Source organism: Lithobates pipiens, unplaced genomic scaffold (genome assembly GCF_037356315.1).
Source record: "Lithobates pipiens isolate NorthernLeopardFrog02 unplaced genomic scaffold, aLitPip1_a1.2 Scaffold_13, whole genome shotgun sequence".
Taxonomy (NCBI): domain Eukaryota; kingdom Metazoa; phylum Chordata; class Amphibia; order Anura; family Ranidae; genus Lithobates; species Lithobates pipiens.
This window is the reverse complement of record NW_027507718.1, coordinates 361,920,685-361,935,186: the sequence shown is the minus strand read 5'-3', so window position 1 is coordinate 361,935,186 and position 14,502 is coordinate 361,920,685. Positions and strand designations below refer to the sequence as shown.

Below are 14,502 nucleotides of genomic sequence, written 5' to 3'. Positions count from 1 at the left end.
CCCCCTCTTCGGTTCTTCTTGCCGGGCCACCGCGCCTTCTTCTAGCTCTTTTACAAGTGGTGGCCTGGTCTTCTGTCGCCGCTGTCGCCGTCTTCTGTTCTTCTCTTCTTCTCTTCAGATGTTGCCTCGTCGCTGTCTCCACTCACAATGACAGGGACGTGGCACGCGGCGACTTTTTTTTTTTTTTTTATGGGCGCACTTCGGCTTTAAATAAATGTAAATGGAATTACTTAAAAAAAACAAATAAATAATAAAAAGACAAATAAAAATATGTTCATTGGGTTTACCTTGTAACAATATGTACTTAAAAAAAAAAAATCCTACCCATACCCCACACTGGGAACACACTGTTCAAACATGCGATAAATCGAATGCACCATAATGGTTGCTCAGGAACCGTAGTTGGCCTCATCGAACGCCTTCCTGGTGCGTTTCAGTTCCTCATTCATGGTCAGCAGATCCTTCACTCTGGCGAACTTCCGCGGGTCCTTCTGGATCAGAAACACAATATCCTCCACCTGGAACCGCCCCTGACACCCGATGGACATGGCCTTGTGTGTCATTTCAGTGAGGAATTATATCACCAGATCCTCCAGAATATCCACAGACTCTGTATACGGGTTCTGATCGTCTCCGAATCCATACATCATACAGCGCAACTCTTTAGTGAAGAGCCTCTTCCTCCTGCCGAGTCCTCCTTCCGCTCCTCCCGACGTTTCCTCGCTCTCCTCCTCAAACGTCTGATCTTCATCCTCATCCGCCATCGTTACTTTCTTCCCACAGCTCCTTCGCTCGCCTACTTCCGGGTGTACATGGCTCACGGCGACTTATATAGGGACATCACCGGATGATGTCCCCGCCCATTATGATGTCACAGTCCCAGGATTCATTGGGACTGTGACATCATAATGGGTGGGGACATCATCCGGTGATGTCCCTATATAAGTCGCCGCGTGCCGCGTCCCTGTCATTGTGAGTGGAGACAGCAACGAGGCAACATCTGAAGAGAAGAAGAGAAGAGAAAAACAGAAGACGGCGACAGCAGCGACAGAAGACGGGGCCACCGCTTGTAAAAGAGCTAGAAGAAGGCGCGGTGGCCCAGCAAGAAGAACCGAAGAGGGGGACAAGACCCCCGAAGTCGGAAGAAGAGGGCGGCGGCGAAGAAGAAAGCCAGGCTAGTGAAAGAGCTAGCAAAAGAGCAGAAGATAGCGGAGGAGTCCGGCGAGAAGACCCCCGAAGATGGACAGAAGACCCTCGGAGCTGTGCAATAAACTATTTTAACCCTTGTGTGTTGTGTTTTTTTTACTTTTTTTTTACAGGTGAATGGGTAGGGGTACATTGTACCCCATACTCATTCACATAGGGTGGGGGGCCAGTATTCGGGGCCCCCTTATTAAAGGGGGCTCCCGGATTCAGATAAGCACCCCGCCCGCAGACCCCACAACCAACGGCCAGGGTTGTCAGGAAGAGGCCCTTGTCCTCATCAACATGGGGACAAGGTGCTTTGGGGTGGGGGGGCCGCGTGCCCCCCCTTTCCCCAAGGCACCCCCCATGTTGAGGGCATGCGGCCTGGCACGGCTCAGGAGGGGGGCGCTCTCTCGACCCCACCCCCTTCCCTGGCCGGCCGGGTAGCGTGAATGAATGAATGAATGAAATACTTGTATAGCGCACAATGCGAACTGAATCGTCTCTAGCGTGCTCGGATAAGGGTCTGTTGTGGACCTAGGGGGGACCCTCACGCCAATTTTTCAGCATAGGGATTACCCTTTAACTCCATACCTGGAGATGCGCTCAAAATGAGTGGACTTTCCTCCGCATGTGTGGGCGAGTCCGTTCCTTTCAAAAGTACGGCGGATAGTCCGGCGGACTTAGTATGCCGTATTAGTCCACTGAAAAAGTGCCGTGTGTGGGCAAGTAGCTCATTCAGAAAGTCCAGCGGACAGTCCGGCGGGAAGTCCGCCAGACTAAGTTCACCGGATAGTTGACTACGTGTGTACGCGGCATTTGTCTCACAGAAAGCATGGCTCTGCACCTGATCATTTGCAAACGTCACTGCTAGTCTATTTGAATGTATACATGTCTGCTATTGGTTCTTTTGAAAGAATACAAAAGATACCACCGTCTTTTATTACTCGTGTTGTTGTTTGTATTAATGAACCCTGTTGTAAGGGTTCCCTATATTGTCACATGCTTATATGGTAATTTATTCTGTGGACATCACATCCTGTGATGTCACTTCCGATGTAAGATGTGATGCTGAAGGTTGCTGGAGCCATCACTTACTGTTTGTGAAAGCTTTTGTGATAATAAAAGGTCAAGCTGGCTAGTATGAGTCAGGGATGCTGACGGAGCTGAGAACTTAAGGATGGGCATGGCTGTTTACTTAGATGAGTGGGTTTTTAGGTAAGATGCATTATATCATTAGATGGAATGTGTTTATTATTAGAGACATGATATTTTACTGTGTGCTCTGCGTACAGCCTAATTTCACTGACACAGGTACAGTAGTATTTTCAAAACAGTGCATTCTTTCAGTTTTCTAATTGCTTATGCTAATTCCGACTTTCTAAAAGTCGGAAAATAGGTAGCCTACTTTCCAAACTTACACATGACAATACCTTAAAGTGGGAGTAAACTCCCTTGGTTGATTTTTACATATAGGTAAGCCTATAACAAGGTTTACCTATAGGTACAGTAAATATCTCCTAAACATGCACTTGGGAAGCTCTTAAGGAACAGTATACCCACTGTGCTGTGCTGTGAACAGTGCCTCCGTGCGTCATCACGGCTCGCCCAATCAAAGGACCAGACCCCGCCAACCCATAAGGAAGACCGCGTGAAGATGGAAGCCTTTGCCTCGGAGGTTTAAAAATAAAGCTGACGGTTTATTACCGCTTAACCACTTTCAGACCGGACCATTTTGCTGGTCAATGACCAGAGGTCTTTTTACAATTTGGCACTGCGCTGCTTTAACTGGTAATTGCGCGGTCATGCAATGTTGTACCCAAACAAAATTTGCGTCCTTTTCTTCCCACAAATAGAGCTTTCTTTTGATGGTATTTGATTGCCTCTGCGATTTTTATTTTTTGCGATATAAACGTAAAAAGACCGCAAATTTTGAAAAAAAATGATATTTTCTACTTTTTGTTATTAGAAAAATCCAATAAACTCAATTTTAGTCATACATTTAGGCCAAAATGTATTCAGCCACATGTCTTTGGTAAAAAAAAAGTCAATAACTGTATATTTATTGGTTTGCGCAAAAGTTGTCACATCTACAAACTAAGGTACGTTTTCTGGAATTTACGCAGCTTTTAGTTTACGACTGCCTATCTCATTTCTTGAGGTGCTAAAATGGCAGGGCAGTACAAAACCCCCCCAAATGACCCCATTTTGGAAAGTAGACCCCCTAAGGAAATTGATAAGTGGCATGTTGAGCCCATTGAATATTTTATTTTTTTGCACAAAGTTGTCACTAAATGATATATTGCTCACACATGCTATGGGCATATGTGAAATGACACCCCAAAATAAATTCTGCTGTTTCTCCTGAGTACGGGGATACCACATATGTGGGACTTTTTGGGAGCCTAGCCGCGTACGGGGCCCCGAAAACCAAGCACCGCCTTCAGGCTTTCTAAGGGCGTAAATTTTTGATTTCACTTCTCACTACCTATTACAGTTTTGAAGGACATAAAATGCCAAGATGGCACAAAACCCCCACAAATGACCCCATTTTAGAAAGTAGACACCCCAAGCTATTTGCTGAGAGGCATGTTGAGTCGATGGAATATTTTATATTTTGCCACAAGTTGCGGGAATATTACAAACTTTAATTTTTTTTTATTTTTTTTTCACAAAGTTGTCACTAAATGATATATTGCTCACACATGCCATGGGCATATGTGAAATGACACCCCAAAATAAATTCTGCTGCTTCTCCTGAGTACGGGGATACCACATGTGTGGGATTTTTTGGGAGCCTAGTCGCGTACGGGGCCCCGAAAGCCAAGAACCGCCTTCAGGTTTTCTAAGGGCGTAAATATTTGACTTCACTCCTCACTACCTATTACAGTTTTGAAGGCCATAAAATGCCAAGATGGCACAAAACCCCCACAAATGACCCCATTTTAGAAAGTAGACACCCCAAGCTATTTGCTGAGAGGCATGTTGAGTCCATGGAATATTTTATATTTTGCCAAAAGTTGCGGGAAAATTACAAACTTTTTTTTTTTTTCACAAAGTTGTCACTAAATGATATATTGCTCACGCATGCCATGGGCATATGTGAAATGACACCCCAAAATAAATTCTGCTGCTTCTCCTGAGTACGGGGATACCACATATGTGGGACTTTTTGGGAGCCTAGCCGCGTACGGGGCCCCGAAAACCAAGCACCGCCTTCAGGCTTTCTAAGGGCGTTACAGTTTTGAAGGCCATAAAATGCCAAGATGGCACAAACCCCCCCAAATGACCCAATTTTGGAAAGTAGACACCCCTAAATTTAGGGGTACACTAGTGAGACTAGGTAATAAATGGCGGGTGCCCTGAAACTATAAAAAAATAACTAACCAACCAGCGTCACCTGTAACAGTTATATGGTGATCACTGGTGAAAGGGTTAACTAGGGGGCAATCAGGGGGCTTTATGCGGTAGTATATGGGGGGTCCCTGGCGCTATAAAAAGCTGCGGCGAACCTAAATACCTACCTGCCTAACTAGCGTCACCTGTGACACTAATACAGCGATCAGAAAAATGATCGCTTATTAGGCTGGGTTCACACTGGAGCGATGCGGGAACGCCACGAATCCGCGGTGGGTTCCCGCATCGCATGCCTCCCGGCGGCAGTTCACACTGCCCTATGCGAACTGCTGGGAGTGTCAGTGAAATGTTAATGACACCCCCAGATCAGTTCGCATATCGCAGTGCGATCTGCAAACTCGGATCGCATGGTGTGAACACCCATGCGATCCGATTCTGCTGCGGACCAAAAAAAGGGTCCCGTGCGAGTTTGCGGCGGGTGCGACACGAATTCAGCCATACTATCTGTATGGCTGAACTCGAATCGCACAGAGATCGGATGTGATTTGCACTGCAGTGCGGTGCGAATCACATCCGTTCTCATAAACCGCTGCAATGTGAACCCAGCCTTAGTGACACTGGCGACGGGGGGTGATCACAGGGTTAAACCTTTATTGGGGGGGTTAGGGGGGTACCTTAGAACTAAAGGGGGCTAACCCTAACTGCCCTAACAGTTATTACAGTCACAAATGACACCCGCCGGGTGATCAGGGGGTTAAACCTTTATTAGGTAATAAATGGCGGGTGCCCTGAAACTATAAAAAAATAACTAACCAACCAGCGTCACCTGTAACAGTTATATGGTGATCACTGGTGAAAGGGTTAACTAGGGGGCAATCAGGGGGCTTTATGCGGTAGTATATGGGGGTCCCTGGCGCTATAAAAAGCTGCGGCGAACCTAAATACCTACCTGCCTAACTAGCGTCACCTGTGACACTAATACAGCGATCAGAAAAATGATCGCTTATTAGGCTGGGTTCACACTGGAGCGATGCAGGAACGCCACGAATCCGCGGCGGGCTCCCGCATCGCATGCCTCCCGGCGGCAGTTCACACTGCCCTATGCGAACTGCTGGGAGTGTCAGTGAAATGTTAATGACACCCCCATATCAGTTCGCATATCGCAGTGCGATCTGCAAACTCGGATCGCATGGTGTGAACAGCCATGCGATCCGATTCTGCTGCGGACCAAAAAAAGGGTCCTGTGCGAATTTGCGGCGGATGCGGCAGGTGCGGCGGGTGCAGCGAATGGCTGAACTCGAATCGCAGAGATCGGATGTGATTTGCACTGCAGTGCGGTGCGAATCACATCCGTTCTCATAAACCGCTGCAATGTGAACCCAGCCTTAGTGACACTGGCGACGGGGGGTGATCACGGGGTTAAACCTTTATTGGGGGGGGTTAGGGGGGTACATTAGAACTAAAGGGGGCTAACCCTAACTGCCCTAACAGTTATTACAGTCACAAATGACACCAATGCAAAAAAAAAAAAAAAGAAAAAAAAATGCATTGGTGTCACTGTGACTGGGGGGGCAGGGGTAATTGGGGGGGTGATCGGGGGGTAAAGGGGGGATGTGAGTGTGCCTGGCATGTTCTACTGTGAAGTGTCGTGTTGGGGCAACTCACCGATCCTCTCTCCTCGGTGTCGGAACAAAAAATACCGACACGAGGAGAGATTACATCACTTCCTCTGCCTGTGTTTACATTACAGGAGAGGAAGTGATGTCACAAAGGATTTCCATTCGTCGGGAGCGATCGCGAGGGGGTGGCCATGAATGAATGGCCGCCCCCTCATCCCGGATCGCTCCCGAACGAATACCGACCGCCGCAGGCACCAGGGGGGCCCGATCGGGCCCCCCACCCGCGGGAAGGCAGGGACTTATATATACACCCATATGCCTGCCCGTGCCATTCTGTCGACGTATATCGTCGTGCGGCGGTCAGCAAGTGGTTAAAGCTGGCTATGCTCTAATAGATTTTCATTAACATTTTTTGTTTTAAGAACATTTCTTAAGTTTTATAAATGTTAGTGAGGACAAATTGGTCTTTTGCAATGAGAAAAATCTAAGTAGCAAGATGAAAAATATTTTTTGAGCAGACATTATGGGGGTTATTTACAAAAAGCAAATCCACTTTGAACTACAAGTGCACTTGGAAGTGCAGTCACTTTAAATCTGAGGGGTAGATTTGAAATGAGGGGAAGTGCTGCTGATTTTATCACCCAATCATGTGCAAGCTAAAATGCTGTTTTTTTATTTTCCATGCATGTCCCTCTCGGATCTACACCGACTGCACTTCCAAGTGCACTTGTAGTGCAAAGTGGATTTGCCTTTTGTAAATAACCCCCTATATATAGTTTTCTTTCATGGGCGTCCATTCATTCCAGAATTGAATGTTAAAAAAAAGCAACATTTTCAAGTATTTGACAAACCATCGAATGTACTGAGAATTTTAATACAAATTTTCTTACTAATGTTCATTTGAATATCTACTAGTTTATGGTCAGCTTTAGTTTCTCAATAGGGTTTTGTGGCACCAAACACTGCATTATTACATGTGGGATGGTGGGGTACCTAAAGTACACAATACCTAGACATCTCCATACCTAGAAAGGCCGTTGGATTGTCCTGGAACAAATACACATGCACTTTAAAATCTATTCCTTCAACAATAACAGCAATGCAAAAATAAGAAGACTTAAATACTTCCTAATCAGGATAAAAATGTTAAGTACATATACACAGTGTGACGTTAATGTTCTCAGGGGAAATTTTTGTTTAACTAACCACTGGGTGTATTTTGTACAATGAAGATTTATTTATTTAAAATATGTCAATAATTCTGCATTCAATGCTTCTTTGGAAAACACAGAATTACATATAAAACGTTATAAAGGAAGAAAGCTTGTTTTATAAAGCAATCAGTGTAGCTGGAAAAATCAACACTTTGGTGATGGAGCAATGATGGAAAACTTCTCTCTTGTGGCCAACAAGGTGTTGGATGAATTACAGTATGGTAAACATTCCATGAAGGTTTTATGAATAAATATGTATAATGTTGCTCCCCAAATTTCATAAAATATAACCCACATACTGAAAGACTGCTTATAAATATGTGAAGTTTGTAAATACATTTTTTAACATGGGGAACATGAGAATAAAAAATGATTCACGGTCATAACAACAAATATATGCTTAGTTCCACATATAACCTAATGGTATATCCTATGTAAATAAAAATGTCTACAAAAGTTTCAGTGACATGCTGTTCCTAGACTACCACCTCAGTTTAGAAACAAATGGCCATAAAATATTGCTAATAAAATGAAATCACTGCAGAGCTCTAAAAATGACAGTAGAACACATGGTGTATATATTATGCAAACTCAGTTAAAGGGCCCCTTGGAGTTTAGCAGATAGTCAAGAGCTGTATATCTAAGCTTACTATATTTATTCTTTGTTAGTGAATCTGTTTTTATATTAAGGATATTTTAGTAATATTCGTGATGTGGTAAAATATGCTTTTGTTATAAGAATCTTTGTTTGTTAGACTGAAAATATGTTTATTGGCATGATATTTGTATTGAAAGCAGGATCAGACTTCATCTTACATTCAGCGGGAAAAGAAATATTTGCAAATACATGCATTAATTATTAAAAATAAATAAGTAGACAGTTAAATACAAACCTTAACCTGTTGTAAAAGTCTCCTAAGCCTTCCCATTGATCAACAATGAGGATTTCCATTGTGGTTAAAGTCTTTTGTAGAAAGGCATGACACTAAGGTCTCGTAGACACAGTTTGATTGTTGTACGACCGAGCGTCTGATGTTTGTCAAAAGCGATTGTGCAGGATTTTGTCTAGCATACTAACTATCCACAAATTGTCGTTTGACAAACAGGAACGTATTGATGTACTATGAGAGTATAAAAAGGAAGTTAATTTCTCAAGCGCCACCCTTTGGACCCCTTCTGCTAATTTCATGTTAGTAGAAGTTTGGTAAGCGTTGATTTGCGTTTTTCAGATCGAACAAAATAAAAGCCATTTAAAATACGTTTGGCATAACTACATCAGTATCAACAGAAAAGCAGCTTCATTATTATCCTATTAAAGAAGATGAGAATGTGCGTTGCATTTCTACATTTCATCAATTGCCATGTCACGATGCCATGTTAATTCTACAAACGGTAGTTTACAAGACAAAACTCTTCCAGCTCGTTCCTTGATTGCGAGCATATGTGTTTGTACATTTGACTTTTGTGTGACAATTTCTGTACTGACCATCCGAAAATCACATGTTGAGCTCACATCAGACAAAAATTTTATAGCCTGCACATCCAGCTTTTGTCTGAAGAAAAAGTCAAATCGACTAACGATCTGAAAATCCACAGACAGCTCGTCTTACGAATTTTCCCTTCTAATTTTCATATCGTATGTATGAGGCCAAAGACAAGGTTAGGCTTGACGTCTGCAGGAAAATATGAGATTTATCTAGAACTCTGGATCATCTATTCATTTTGATATGTGGCGTTCACTAAAATAAATTTTGATTAATTGTTCATCAAATATTTAGTTTGAATTTTCAAAATGTGTGAAAGGTTCATTTAAAAACAGATAAAGGAAAATATGTAAAACTTTTTTTTTATTTTTTTTTTTTATTCATCTTTTCAATTTCAATAGAGACAACTTTTCTGGGATAACAGTCTAAGGGTCAGCAGGGATTGCCAGAGCGATCTCCGCTGAGCAGGAAGATGACATGTCCGTCTCTGCACACTGCGCAGGGACGGACCTGTCACAGCGCCGCTCTCCCCTATGGGAGATCGGGTGACGATGGACCGCAGTGTTCGTCATCACCCGATCCGATGACAGATGGAAAAATAGCTTTTTCCTCTGTCCCACTTTTTCGGATCAGAGCGTGTCGGATGTCAGCGGACTTGTCACCGCTGACATCCGATGCTCCATAGACCTCTATGGAGCATCCGTTCTGGTCCGCCTGAAAAACTGACAGGTGGACCTGAACAGCTCTTCTGTGTGAAAGGGGCCTTAGGCCTCGTACGCACGATACAAAAATCAGAAGGGAAAATTCGTAAGACGAGCTGTATGCAGATTTTCAGATCGTTAGTACGGTGCTTTCAACAGCCAATTTGACCTTTTTCATCAAACAAAAGCTGGATGTGAAGGCTATAAAATTTTGCTATACGTGAACTCAACATCACACAAAAGTGGGAAGTACAAACACGCATGCTCGTAATTAATGAACGACTGGGAAGAGTTTGGTCTTGTAAACTACTATTCATAATCTAGAATTAACATTTGTGATGTGGCAATTGATGAAATGTCGAAATACAGCGCACATTGTCATATTCTTTAATGGGATAATAATGAAGTTGCTTTGCTGGTGATAAGGATGTAGTTATGCCAAATGTATTTTAAAAGGCATTTGTTTTGTACGATCTGAAAATCGCGAATCAGTGCTCATCAAACTTTTACAAACACAAAATTAGCAGAAGGGGCCCAGAGGGTGACACTTGAGAAATGAACGTCCTCTTTATACTCTCATAGTATGTCACTATGTTCATGTTTGTCAAACGACAATTTGCGGTGAGTTAGTATGCTAGACAAAATCCTCTACACACGCTTTTGACAAAAATGAGACGCACGGTCATACAACAATCAAATTATGTGTACAAGGCCTAAGGCAGATTCCCCTCATTTTGTGGTGATTTCCTCATACTTCCTCTAATGTTACCAAGACAAGAAGGAAAGGAAATTCCCCCAAAAATACAAAAAAAATAATACTAGCTGGGGTTTTAGCTATTTCTTACTCTAGCCCAAAAAAAAAGATGCACAGATGGAAGTACAATAAAACCTTGGAATGCGAGCATAATTCATTCCGGAAACATGCTTGTAATCCAAAGCACTCGTATATCAAAGCAAATTTTCACATAAGAAATAATGGAAACTCAGATGATTTGTTCCACAACTATTTATTAATAAGTCATTCAGTTTATAGGCCACATAAAAAGATTATAGCAATGTGATGGGTTGTATAGCTGTAAAATGTCCATTCACAAATGGCAGCCTCCACAAGAGGATTAGAAACAAAATCCATTAGGAGCTACAGAGTATAAAAAAGAAGAGAGATGCCTCTAAGTGTAGCAATATGGTTATGTTTAATGGGGTTGTTAACCATCATGTTTTTTCACCTTAATGCATCCTATGCATTACGGTGAAAAACTTCTGACAGTGACTAGCCCCCTAGCCCCCATTTTTACTCACCTGACCCCCCTCGTTCCCTTGGCAGAGACGCGCTGGACCTCTCTGCCCGGAGTTCTCAGCTCTTAATTGGATAGATTGATAGAATCGCAGCCATTGATTCCTGCTGCTGTCAATCTAATCCAATGATGCGGGCGCCAGGGGGCGGGACTGACTCCTACATTCTGCATCTATAGACGCAAATGCTGGACTCGTGAGAGCACCTGCAAAGTGACCCTCCAAGAAACGCTTCACCTAGGGGTTTATATGATGTGGGGAGGAGCTGATAGCACCACCGGGGGACCCCAGAAGAGGATGATTGGGGCAACACTGTGCAAAACGAACCGCACAGTGGAGCTAAGTATGACACGTTTGTTAAAAAAAAACATAAAACAAAGCTTTACAATCACTTTAATGAAGGTACAACAATTAGCAACTCACATGGCTGATGATTAAAACGGGCACATCTAAGTATGCAGGCGCCTCTTTTCTCTTTTATACTCAGTTGTGACATGGCGCTACTTGTATATCAAGACATTGATTGTTTATCAAGTCAAGATTTATAAAAAACATTAGCTTGTCTTGCAAAATGCTTGGGGGGCTTGGGGGTTAAATTTCAGTACCATTAGCGGTAACCCCGAGCCACACTCGGGATTGCATTGTAGGATCCTGGTGCAGTATACTTACCTTGTCCCCAGGATCCTGCAATGCCCCCCCCCCCCGCTGTGTCTGCAGGCTGTGTCCTATGCCCCAATGTCCTGTGTGTCAGGCTCCATTCCCTGCGAGTGTTACGACGCATGGGGCGGAGCCCGGCAGCAAATTCAAAAAATTGAAAATACATACTGTACAGTACATTGTGACCTTACAGATTACATTACTGTATGACATTATTTCCCATCCCTTTTGTCCCTAGTGCTTTTTCCAATGCCCTGCATGAAGTTTTATGTTATATATACTGTTCTTTCTGCCTGGAAACTGGAGATTGTCCATGGCAACCAAAAAGTGTCCTTTTACATCAAAAGTGGTTTTAGACCAGTTAGAAAACAGTGATAGTAAATTTGAACACTTGCAGAATTGAGCAATAGTGAATTAATTTTATTATTATATTATTATTTTTTATAATTATTTATAGTTATTTATTATATTAGAATTTATGATTTTGTGTTTCAATCTTTATCATACACAGGATATCACCTAAACTCTTGTTTGGACAGATTTAAGTGTGTTATTGCTAAGAATTACAGACCTACAATATAAAACGCCAATTTTCTATGCAAAACAATTGTACCGTTTTGAGGTGCAAAAATCTGCTGCCAGGGAGGCTACACTAAGTTACTCTCAAACCAAGATTTTCCTGTATAATATGCGGTGAGCTCATCACTGTATTTACTGTATTTCATGAATGAGCTTATTTCAAATACTGGATTTCAAGCCAAAGATAATTAAAACATTTCATACAGTGGGGTGCCCTTTGCTGTCCAATTTATCTTAGTAGCATGACCGTCAACCAACATAGCTTATTTGTATAACGTTATTTTTCCATGCTAGACATTTAAAGCCATATCTATGCTAACTTCTAAGTGCTTACATTATGAATTGCTACCACGATCCCAATGGTCCTTTTCTTTGCTCAATGCTATTTCTTAATAAACAGAACCTTTCTAACAGAACATCATTTTTACAACTGCTCCTTGTCAAATGTTGTAGGCCTATTTTGCTTGTTTTTCTTTGGTTCTTAGAAAAATTGTCCAGAGTATGGTCAGCATTTTTTATTTCTGACCAAAATCCTACATGGTCTTACTAAATATTGTATTTTTGGTAAGCAAGATATGAAGTACAGGGTGGTAGAATAAATTATATAAAATCAAAAGATCAGCATTGCATTGTCTGGGAAGCAAAGTAGCAGTTGATCATGGCTCAATTGCCACTGAGACTAGTTAGCTATCCACAGCGTAAATCTTCAGACATGGCATGTTTGGTGCATCCATCGCCTATCCATCAATATACCCCATTCCCTGTTATACTAGTTTGTGAACACTGTTTGTTGTTATTACTATAAAAAAATCTTCCACTATAATTCTAGTGATAGAAACAGGACTGTTTGTTTTACCATACATTAAAATAAAGAAAATGCTTTTCAGGTACCCAGGTAAAGATTTTACAAACTGACCTTTTCGGAGTGCTAAAATGAAAGTACCACTAGAAGTGATGAAGACACTATTTCAGTGACTATCTGACAAACTCAAAAAGATAAAATAATTTAAGCGCTTCTTTTAACCTTATATAACATCTGCCTTTATATGATGCTACAGTTTTCCAGATGATGACATTTCGGTTTGGATTCTAAAATAAGACTTCATTATAATATTATGCATACGCTAAATAAAACAGGACATATTAAAACATGTTTGCATGATAACTAATATAATTATGTTATTAGTATAGGAAGGCAATCATAAAACTGTCCATGCACTTTTTGATGAGAAAGAAGAGTTTTAAAATATCACTGCTTGCATAATTATTTGGCCTTAGTTTAACTATAAAAGACAAAACATTACGAATGCTAATTTAAAAATAAGTGGGAGATAAAAAGACTTATATGGATAGTTTACAGGACATCCGTAGATATGTATATACATATGTATCAACTGTTTATTACATATCATTGATGTTTTTAGCATGCTTTTTGCTACCAGTAGAAGAATATCATGCTTTCCAACTTAACCACTTGCTTACTGGTCACCTAAACCTCTTCCTGCCCAGGCCAATTTTCAGCTTTCAGCGCTGTCACACTTTGAATGACAATTGCACAGTCATTCTACACCAGGGTGTCAAACTCAATTTCATCACGGGCCGCATCAGCAGTGCGATTGCCCTCAAAGGGCCGCTTGTATCTGGGTTGCACTATGCACAAAGTGCAGAGTTCAGGATTACGTCAGGATTATGCAATGTACAGAGAGCAGTGTTGAACCATGCGATACGTACAGAGAGCACGGATTCAAGGGTGCGCTACATACAGAGTGCACGGATTCAGGTGTGCGCTACGTACAGATTGCAGGGGTTCAGGATTATGTCAGGATTATGCCACATACAGAGAGCACGGTTCAGGGGTGCGTTAGGTGCAGAGTGCACAGATCAAGGGGTGCGCTACGTACAGAGTGCAGCGGTTCACAGGTGCACTATGTACAGAGTGCAGGGGTTCAGGGGTGCCCTACGTACAGAGTGCAGGGGTTCAGAGGTGCACTAGGTACAGAGTGCAGGGGTTCAGGTGTGCCCTACGTACAGGGTGCAGGGGTTCAGGGGCATGCTACATACAGAGTGCAGGGGTTCAGAGGTGCACTACATACAGAGCACAGGGGTTCAGAGGTGCACTATGTACAGAGTGCAGGGCTTCAGAGGTGCACTACGTACAGAGTGCAGGGGTTCAGAGGTGCCCTACGTACAGAGTGCAGGGGTTCAGGGGTTTGCTGTAACATCTCATTTCAACCCTTCTTTCTGGGTTCTGATCTCTGCGCCCAGCACTTTCCCCCATCCCCCCACCTCTAAACACATCTTCCTACACACCTCCACAGCCCTCCTCCCCTTTTCACCTTCTACAGCAAACCTCACATCTGTACTCTCTCCTACCTGATAACATTTGCCAGAGTGCAAAAAGAGTTTCATGGCC

The 14,502-nt window shown here is 42.5% G+C and overlaps 1 pseudogene; it reads right to left on the bottom strand.

Annotated features, from left to right (window-relative positions):
* Positions 1-296: 296 nt before the first annotated feature.
* LOC143976125 (transcription initiation factor TFIID subunit 13 pseudogene) lies at positions 297-808 on the bottom strand (annotated as a pseudogene).
* Between the last annotated feature and the right edge of the window lie 13,694 nt (positions 809-14,502).